General features: G+C 32.9%; 1 long non-coding RNA gene across 1 annotated transcript; it reads left to right on the forward strand.

Annotated features, from left to right (window-relative positions):
* Nucleotides 1-795: 795 nt before the first annotated feature.
* Nucleotides 796-10,968, forward strand: LOC112050726 (uncharacterized). The gene is made up of 3 exons (XR_008251173.1): nt 796-3,389; nt 4,330-9,241; nt 9,989-10,968. It is a non-coding gene; the product is annotated as an uncharacterized LOC112050726 (long non-coding RNA).
* The last annotated feature ends 609 nt before the right edge of the window (nt 10,969-11,577 follow it).

Below are 11,577 nucleotides of genomic sequence, written 5' to 3' on the forward strand. Positions count from 1 at the left end.
ATTTCATCTCAATAGTCATCATAAGGCGTAGAGGTAACCTTGTCTGAGTTATGCTTAGACTTTGTCTTCTAGAATTTAGTCCGGTCTCGACTCGACTAGAGTTTTTACGGTATCAGATCAGATTTGAGCCAATTAATAAAATATATTTTATAACAATTAAGCCAATTGACTGGAGCTAGGATTAATTATAATTATTATTACGTTTCTATCGATATGAGAATGCTTCTCACTATTTTTTTTTCGTTTCATTTCAAAGTTTAGCCCAGCTCGAGGTGCCGGGTATTTACTGTAGTACCCGCACGCACATAACAATGCTGGGTATAACAATACTGGGATGTGTAGTACCCGGGCGCAGTTAAATGGATAACAAATCTAATGTAAATGCCGTTGTTTTAACTTCCTTGGGTGCAAGTTGCCTTGCTGATGGTGTAAATCGCTTGGTTAAACAAGTACAACGTATGCTTTATAATGATATAAACCAATCAATTTACCTTAAATATAAATTAATTTAGTTAATTATATATTTTAATATTTTAGCGGTAACATACATATCGAAGAACAAAAAACACCCATCTCTATTGTTCAACGGTAACGTATACAAAAGGATAAGGCGAAACAGGTCCGGGAAAGTGTTCTGGAGATGTAGCCAAGTCCACAACGGGTGCAAAGTGTCCTGCCTTATCAACGAAGACCATTCGTCGATAGAAATGAACGGTGTACATAACCATGTACCGATGTGTCAGAGGGCGAACGATATTTGGGTACCCAAGAGAACGACAGAAAAGAAGTATTATTACTAGAAAGTAGACATTTTTTTGGAACAATAAACTGACCTCTGTTTGGGTATTGCGTGTACAGTGTGCCTAGTGTTGTTACTAACGCGTTGTCGTAAACGCGAATTGATATGAAATTGAAACAGTTGTGCAGTAGTGCCACTAGATGGCGCTGTTTCAATTCCTTAGAAATTCGCGTTTACGTTAACGCGATAGTAATAGTATCAAACTGCCACTAGGCACACACAACATATACAGGGTGATTCGGTCTTTAGTGCGGATATTTTTTTTCGTGGTTCTGTATCATTAATAGAATATAAATCTGCAAACAGTTCGATACATTTTATGTAATTTTTTTTTTAATTTATGTCTCTAAAATAACAAAATAATGTACATATTATTACTAAACAAGATATATTCAGCTTAAAAGTGATCTGGTGACGTCCTTTAGGTATCAAACGAAAATAAAATAAACGCACAATAGGGTGACCCTAAAATTCTGTTCAAAAGTAAATAACTTTAGCTAACGATAATTTTGTTATTTTGAGTTAAAAAAAAAAGAAAAAATACGTGATCATTAAATTTTGTTTATGTACAAAATATAAAAATATCCGCACTAAAAAAATTTTCTTCCTGTATACTCTTTGAACGCAAAAGCTGACGGTTATTGTGTGTCATTTAGTATGGGAAAAACAAAGTTTATTTATTTGATTAAATAATTATAACACTAGAAATACGTACACAAAACAAAAGATAAATCTATGAAACATATGTCATTGTGCATCAATCACATAAATTCAATAACACTGCTAAAGTTCATCAATGAAGAACTTTTGAGATCCAAGATGAAATGGCGTTTGAGAACTACATCAATTAAGTCACTGACTGACTGACTGTGAATATTCACTTAATAAATTAGAATCTGACGACCAATAGTAGATCCCTATTTAAAAATCAAAATTAATTTATTACAATTAGGCTTAGTCTACAAGCACTTTTGGAACGCGCCTTCCTTCAAGAAGCCCACAACAGACTCAGCCAAGGTTAATATTTTTTTTTGTTTAACACTATTTTACAAAATTATCTAGAACTAAGTACACTAAATATAGCAGTGAAGACGTGATCAATCAGACCAAATAAATTATGCTATTATAGAGTATGTATATATATGTATACATAATCTATACTATTTATTCTAAAGCCATACTCGAAGAGTACTGTTTACTAACAAACTAATTAGAAATGAGGGTATAAAACGGTTGTCATTTCATAACTTTTTCATTTAAAATTATGTTTTTTTTATAAAATATTAATCAAAATATATTAACTATATCTAATTGTTTTAAGTTTATTAATTAAATTTATTTTCATTAATTTAAGACCAAGTTAATTATAATTATGGTGTGAAATGACGCGATTTATACCCTCATTTTTAATTTGTTTGTTGGTAAACAGTATTTCTCGAGTATGGCTGCTTTAATTATTTATAGCTATTGCTATTGCTTCACCGGCGTGTAATTTTTTTCTAACTATGCATCGGAAACAGTATGTTTTACCGGAATGAAAATAATCCCATGTCCTTTTTTGTACTCGTAAGAACGTGGTTATTATATTATTAAAACCGTAGTAGTATATTATTCAAGCCATAGGACTTAGATTTGATCTTACGCGAGTACATAAGGTACAAAACGATTCAAGATCACCAATCAGTACACCAACGGATGGTGATGATGATGGCTCACAAATTTTGATTTGTATTTCTAATAAAAAAAAATGAAATTTCAATATCAGATAAGGCTTTAAAAAACATATTTATGGTTTACTTGGTTGTTTTATTTTATTTTACCTAAAAGGCACTAGAACTATAATTATTTTATAATTAAGTGATACTCTTTAAATTAATTGTTGAAGAAGAAAACGTAATTTTTGACGGCCTGCGTGGCGTAGTGGTATGCGCGGTGGATTTACAAAACGGAGGTCCTGAATTCGATCCCCGGCTGGCAGGTTGAGATTTTCTTAATTGGTCCAGGTCTGGCTGGTGGGACGCCTTGGCCGTGGCTAGCTACCACCCTACCGGCAAAACGTACCGCCGAGCGATATAGCGTTCCGGTACGATGCCGTGTAGAAACCGATAGGGCTGTGGATTTTCAACCTCTTCCTAACAAGTTAGCCCGCTTCCATCTTAGACTGCATCATCACTTACCATCAGGTGAGAATAGTCAAGGGCTAACTTGTAAAGAATAAAAAAAATCGCATGTTAATCCAGAATGGTGTATTTTATTAAAGAGTAAGTTTAGTTGGTCAAACTTATAGGTAACCACGCACCTATTAAATATATAATTATGATGAAAAATTAAATGTTGCTCTTTCCAGAAATAGTCTATTTGCAGTTTGAATATAGGAAACATCCTGCTTTGTTGTTTAGAGGACATATATACAAAAAAGCCAAGACCAGTATCAAAACTGGGACGGTACTCTGGATATGTGCCAAGGTGCACCAGGGCTGCAGAGCTCGCTGCTTCGTATCAAAGGATGATACAGAAATCGAAGCCAGAGGTGAACATAATCACTCGAAAGTCAATTGCAACGATATATATAATAAATAGAGACAATGCTGTAAGTATATATTTACTAGTAAGTAAAAAGTTATTCTAAAACGTAAAAGTACCCCTGAAGAACAAAGAATCAAGAGTCGCCTGCTATACGATGTTATAAGGGTATCACAGAACAGAGGACACCTATAAACTAATTGCTATACGATCTATACAGGACAGAGGTCACCTATTAACTAAAAGTTGTGATGCGATTCCGTTACGATTCCGATTAGTGTACGTTTCAGTAATGAGTTTCATACAAAGAATACATTTGTACGCCTCGAGTCGATACAGTGCTCATCTCTGTTCGTGATGATACGAGTATGAATGTATGACCCAAACTTTTAATTCGTTGTTTTTCCGAGATCGGACGGTACCTACATTGTTAGTTGCTATTTTCATAACTTCAATGAGTAAGGGCCTAATTAGTGCGTTGCGTCGTTGCAAAGGATCAACGCTTTGTATGGCACACCTGCGTGGCGATGACGCACGCACCCAGTCAGTCTCAATAATGGAACGAAACATATGAAACACTGTCGGTCGCTGCGACGACTCGACGCTTTAATGTGGCATGTCATTTAAAATATATGGAAAACGTCACAGCGTAACGCAACGCTAATGGGCATCGTTCTAATCGAAAAAAAATATAGTTAGCGAATGTAACCTGATTATTGTATTGTATATGTATATAAAATCAAATACAGCGATCTACCAGTGATGTTCAACCTTCTTCTTCAACCTAGTTCTTCGAAGTATACTAATATTATAAAGAAGAAAGTTTGTGGTGTTGTAGGCGGTTAATCTCTGGATCTACTGAAACGATTTTGAAAATTCTTTTACCACTAGAAGACCACGCCATTTGTTACGGTTATATATTCTCATGGTTACGGGAAATACGCGGGTGAAAGTATGGGGTATAGGCTAGTATCCCATAAAACTAATAGCTATGCTTTCTGTTTCAGCACATAATTTGCGACGGTTGTTGTTGCTCCTCGCGTACAACAGTTACACTGACCTATAGAAAGCAATAGTCAGGGATCCGTAGAAATTTTTTTACAACTGATTACTGTCAAGTTAATTTTTCGTGAGTAGTTTGATGAGACGATCAACTTTATTTTTTACGAAAACGTCGGAGAGATTAACTTGATAGTAATCAGTTGTAAAAAATGTTCTACGGATCCCCGACTACTACAACGTGTGTTTCGGGGGATATATTTTTTTAACAGTTCCTACGTTAATAGTATGAATAAATCATTACATGCCAGGTGGTATCGCACACGGCATCTTTCGTCAAAATATCATAGAACGAGACATGGTAAAGATTAAGATTATGTTTGATCAACAAAGTTTGACAAACAGCATAAAAAATAATTATACAATTTTAGGTTTTTAAATTTAAGAGAAGCGTTACGATCAGAAATTTTAACATTATGTATTTTTATCAGTTACTTTATGGAATATTGCAACAGTGTTTTCTTTTATTACTATTTTTTTAAAATAGATTGCAATAAATGAAGTATGACTGGCACTATTGTTTCATTTAAAGTATATTCAGTAAACTCCGTCTTTTAATCAACAATCAAAATTAATAAATAAAGTTGATTTTTGAAGTTTACTCCTTAAGAATCGATTTTTCATATATAGCCCCGGGTATGAAAAAAATATGGGTAGTAAAATTCGGTGAACGAATGACAGCGTTACGCACGCACGCTGTTGGCGGGTGCGCACGCCGCGGTCTGCTGCTCCTCGGTTGCGCACCTTTCACTTTTCAGGCGTAGGTATTGAGACGTACATAGTGTATGCTGCGGGGCAATATACACCTATTTAGACAGTCGATCTGAAAGAGTAAACTTCATTCATGTGTCGGAGCTGACACACACTTTTTTTTAAGAAATTAGAAAAACAATATAACAATAATAATACAATAGAAGAATATAAACAAAAAATACAATTTTTAATTTAATGAAACATGTTTCTAGTATGTTTCCTGCCAAGTAACCGAAAGAAGAATCCTTTGCTAATGTACAACAATTATACCTACAAGAAGCAGTGGGAGTGTACTACGGGAAAAGTGATTTGGTATTGTTCTAAAAGGAAAAGGGGTTGCAAGGCCTTCGTCCATAGTATGCAAGGTCTGTTCACACCAGGTGACCTGAACCATACGCACCCCGCACCAGCCTACACGAGAGGTCAAGATGGCACTTGGGTGAAACTATAAGGTTTATAGTATGAAACTTTAGGTCTTGTCTGAGATCTAGCAGTCTTATAATAGATATTGCAAACTCAGTACAAATATGAAAGTAAGAATTATCGTAGCTGTAAGTTACCTATTAGTAAGATACAAAAAAATACAAAAGTTGTACATTGCCAAGTTATTTTTTGTTTGTTAATTAATATTATGTAATTATAAAATATTTAATTAACATTATACAGGGTGCTGGGGAGTATTTCCCTTAACTTTAAGATGTTGACGATAGGAGCCTAACTGCATAACTAATATTTTTAACTAAAAAATATTTTTTTTTATGTTTTCATACAAATTAATTCCGAATAGCCATGTAACACACGCGTTTATCTATCCTTGCATTTTAAAATTTTAAAGTTTGGGCACAATTTGGGTACGTCATAATTATAAGGATGCGTTAAGGTACACATTTTGAGATCTATTTACAAAAGAAATTTATTTACGAAAATATTAATTTTTGAACAAATGTTCTTTGATCATTTTTAAATAATTTTCGGTAAACTATATAACCCCAGAGTTATGGGAAATACTCCCGAGCACCCTGTATAATGAGCAAAAACATAAAAGTTTGTTTGTTTGTTGTTTTGTTTCTTGCTCATTACACAATATTTCATCGACTTGCCTAACGATTTATGTTCCAATTACTACTTTTGTAGTATCTAGCTTTTTTTTGAAAGTTAAATTAATGTACAAATTATATTTATTCAATATTTTGTTCATGATGAAAAATGTTATGTACCTACAGAAATGTTAAAATTATGTTCAATGATTATATTGAATTAAAAATAATCCTATTGTGTGGAGTGTATTTCTAGTTTTAATTGTGATTGGCGTTGCGTGGGTTTGTATACCAAACCAAAAACTAGAGAAAGTTGTTTATAAGTTTTATTAAAAAAAAATTACCTTTACAACTACGGACATTACAAAATATTTAAAACAATTCTGATATTTATTTCAACTAGCCGACGCCCCGAGATTCTGCGTAGTGCCCGTTCCCGTGAGAATTCGGGGATAAAATATAGCCACAAATAACATGGCTTTCTAGTGGTAAAAGTATTTTCAAAATAGATTCAGTATATCCAGATCCCTACAACCTCACAAACTTTACCTATTTATAATATTAGTACAGATCACGGATTAAAGGAGCGTAAGCTTTTAGTGTTTTCTGTTCTGTGGTATAGACTATAGAAAACAAACCCTTAATAGTCAATCTTCATCCAGCGTCATTAATCTCTTGTAAAACTTAGCCTCAAGTTCAACCTGAATAAGTGGGGATAACATTTTTTTTGATGGCTTTTAGACTTAATGAGCCTTTTTGAAGTGTAATGTCTGTTTGTTTGTACTCCATCAATGATTTTATTAATGTTGGAAAATGTACTAAATTAAATACAATCATAGATAATACGAAATATTGTAAAATAATTATAACTGGATTATTTTTAAATTCCTCAGTATTTTGTTACATTGTAATTTTCGTTTTTGTAATTAAAGCAAATTGATGAGTTAATAGATCTCATAACATAAGGAGAAAAGTTGTTTGTGTTACTTATTACTTGGTTTATATCTCAAAATTTAAAAGTTTTATATTTTTTACAACGAAAACAATAGCTTTTCTTATAAATTTTTTATTTTGTTTAGAAAATTGTTCATTGAATTCGCTACAATTGACAATACATTTGGCAATACAATTCCATTCCTATAATATGCTTGAAAAAACCAAATATTCTTTCAGTATTTTTCAGAACATCAAGCCGAGGTACACGTCAGTTGGTCATAAACGGGTATTCGTTCATCTGTAGAAGTTACTGTCTCAACCACATCAAAAAAATATGGAAATGTGCGACGAACGCCGACTGTACGGCCAAAGTTCACACAATTCAAGATCAAATCGTCATATTGAATAACGACCACAATCACCCCTCTAGTGCGCTAGAGTGGAAGTTTCCCCGTCTACCTAGACATTTGAGTCGCCCAAACCTAGTGAATTAACATTTTTTTTAAGATGTAAGTTTGACAGCGTTGAAATATTTTACTTTGGTGCTGCAGATACATATATTTTTGACACAGTTATCAAATAATCTACCTGACGATGAAATGTTACACAAATATTGATTTAATTTTTTAAAAATTATTTCGATACAAATTATATTAAGTTGTCTATTTTTATTTATTTATTATTAACTTTCCTGTGTCTTGCACCTTCTAAGCAAAAACAAAAAATGCTTATTTTAAAAGAAACATTTTAACATTGTCAATTTTACCATATACATACCATGTTACCAACGTTTTTATGATAATTTTAAGCTTATTTACATTACATGAGTTTTTATAATGAATATATGAATTATTAGGATACACAGACCGTGATATTATATTAAAGTCGTGCTATTCGACTAACGTATCTCTAAGCCAAACTAAATTAGCAAGCACAAAATCCGTACTAAGTAAAAAAATAAAAATAATGTATAAAGAAATTTTTTCTTCTAAATTTTTTTTTTTACTTACTATGAATTACAAATACTTTGTTGTAATTTCAGCAAACAACGTATTTAGATTTGTTTAGAGATATATACATATAATTCTAGAAAGCAGGCTGTTAGCAAATAAATTTGTATTGAAAATTTATGAACCATTAAAAATTATTTGTTTTAACAATGATTTTATAAATTTGTAGTTAGAGATATATTGAAAAAAAGTCTTCTGAACCCAAAACCACTCTATTGACAAAGACGAAATCCTTCGCTTAAAGCGAAGGATTATACTAAGGCTGTATATTCGTATGTCAAGTCTTATTACCTCCAAGGTACCTACGATAGAATAAAGAAACCGGTATTCGGAACATTATAAATTTATAATGATAGTATTGATACTACGCTTGTTAAGCAATAGCACTATATTTATCTCTGCGTTGCGGTATATAATATACAGGGTGCTCGGGAGTATTTCCCATAACTTCAAAGTGTTGACGAGTCCACTTAATATTTCAAATAATTCCGACTCCATCCAATCCATGTAACACACTGTCCTTTATCTATCCTTGCATTTAAAAAAAATAAAATACGTAAAACTTTGCTACGTCATGATTAAAAGGATGCGTTTAAGGTACACATTCAAAGATCTATTTAAGTACAAAAGAAATATTATTTACCCCAAAAATATTAATTTTAGAACACATGTTCCTTGAACATTTTTTTTAATTTTCGGTAAAGAATATAACCCCAGAGTTGGAAATACTCCCCAGCCCCATTGTATATATAAGAGTAAGTATATATATCCACGACACTCTGTGAAACAGTCTATATAAAGTGTAGTGTAAGTGAAAGTAATATTTCAATGGAACTTCACAATTCCAGGTATATACTTTACATCTTCACAGAGGGGTGGTTATATCCTTCACATGGACGACTACACTTACAACAAACGAAACACCACCCGAGATCGCACTACGTGGTATTGCACGAATTATTACAGCATTCCACCGTGCAAAGCTAAAGTTATCACTATAGGGAAAGACGTCATCGCTGACGTTGGTATTCATAATCACGCACAAGGATCTAATAAAGTAAATGAAAACGCCGGAAGATCAGACGAATAGCCTGGAAGAAATATCTTCACAAAACGAAGGGAACGTAAGTTGTATACAAGTTTCATCATTATACAGTAATAGAAAGATTGTGCTGTATTTTTTCATTCAAATGTGTATTACTAATAAATTCCACGGTATAGCAGTCTGAATGTCCAACTGTGTCGACAACAGAATAAATTCTTTACAAATTATTCCTTACTACATCAGTAGGGTAAGAAGGGGAAATAGCGCTCTCTGGGTTAATGGCACTCCCCTCTAACTTGTTTAGAATTGAACATACAGTAAAACAGGGCATTTAAAAGACAGAGACACGTATTGGACAGTCAGCTCATGGCATGCGATCGTGAAGTGCATTTGTTTATTTACGGTTGTTTTGATCTAATTTTCAGTCTGGTGTTTTCGTCGACTAGTCCAAGTTTTTAACACTTATTTAATTATTGATTAAAAATAAAGATTAACTTTTTCTAAAGATTGAATCTTAGAAGTCATGCTTTGTAATAGAAATGGATCTCGCTAAATATGTTTGGAACATGTTTAAGCGTCTACTGCTTACCCTTAGCGGTATTACCCAAAATTATGGTGTAATGGCGCTCAAACCTGATATTTATGTAATATTTTCCTTATATTTAATGGTTATTGATAAATACGTTTGATGTCAATAAGTTGATTACTAAATAGTTAAAGTACCTGTAATTTTTAGTAGCAAAGTTAAATGAATTCTTTGAAAAACAGAGCGTTTTTCCCTTAAGTGAACGTTTTCCTCCCTTCTTACCCTAATTTTATTCAGCAGCTCGGATCTTCAATACAGCCAAAGGGGGCCAAGTGTTGATACTGCAAGGACATCGCTTTCATCGGGAGTACGGAAGAGTGGGGAGAAGTTACTGGCGCTGTACTAAAAGACTGATGTATTCTTGTAAATGCACCGTAAGGATCATTAATGGGCAAATATTCTCTATGGGCGAGCATAGTCATAAATAAATACACTGAAAATAAAAATGAAATTTTAATTTGTCAACTAAGGCTCCAAAATAGACTAATAATTTCTGGTAATCTTAAAAATAAGGATTTTGGTTCTATTATGAGCATGTATCTAAACCATTCAGTGATTAATAAATGTTTTCCAAGGGTTAGGCATTGACCTCTCATAATAAAAGGACGCACTATCATATAGAAAATTTCACTTAAAAAATGGCCAATTTTGCTTTGACAGTTTTAGAATTATACCTAAAGGCCTTTAAATATAGTCCAATATTCAATTAAATCCCAAATTCATAGCAAATCAACCGTAAGGATTGGGTTTAAGGTTGAATTTGCAAATGCGACTACTTGAATGAGTGCCAAGAAGTTGTGTTTGGCACTCATTGAGTGGGGACGTTTTTTGGTCGCTGATTGTGCATCCACTTTTTAATAGATCGATGGGGTTAGGTTTTAATTATGTAATCAATGACATATTTTTTTTTAATGTAGTTAGAATTTGATTTTTAGCTTAATTTTTTTTCGATTGTCAGTGTAAATACAGTTACATAGATCAATATTTAGGTAAAGATTTAATTGTAAATATTTATTGCTTAAATGACTTCTGTGTGTCAAGAATGAAGATGTTATTTGTTGTTGCGCCATTTATTTGATGCTATACTATGTCTATTCTTTAATATCTTGATAGGGATGATATATTCTTTTAAAACTTTTCGGTATATTCGGTCAAAAAATTAATGTGATCAAAATTGTTATAAAATTATAGCATTCCAAATATACATGTTAATATGTTTATTATGAAGTTTTATTTAAACTAAAAGAGCACTATATCTTTGAATATTTATTGTTGTCCTTTCGTAATATAGCCCAGCGGATATGACCTCTGCCTTCGATTCGGAGGGCGTAGGTTCGAATGCGGTCTTGGGCATGCACCTCCAACTTATCAGTTATGTGCATTTTAAGATATTAAATATCACGTGTACCAAACGGTCAAGGCAAAACATCGTGAGGAAACCTGCATTCCTGAGAATTTCGTTAATTCTCTACGTGTGGGAAATCTGGCAATCCGCATTTGGCCAGCGTAGTGGACTGAGGCCTAACCCCTCTCATTCTGAGGAGACTTGTGCTCAACAGTATAGCTATAAAACTAGTACCTACAGCATCATCATTATGTCTTACGAGTCTCCTCTTAGAATTACCCCCCCCCCCCCTTATTAAAATACCAATTAACTTTATTCTAACCACAACGTGGTTTCGTTATGTTTATGTTTTTCATGAGTAAATATTACAGTGTTATATGAGTGTGATATTTAGTAATACTTCTTTATATTTCAAATTAAAATATTGTTAATAGGCAGTAATTTCCCAAAAAAATCTGAATACACGTTCAATTAATAAAATAAA

The sequence above is a fragment of the Bicyclus anynana genome, chromosome 10 (genome assembly GCF_947172395.1).
Source record: "Bicyclus anynana chromosome 10, ilBicAnyn1.1, whole genome shotgun sequence".
NCBI lineage: Eukaryota > Metazoa > Arthropoda > Insecta > Lepidoptera > Nymphalidae > Bicyclus > Bicyclus anynana.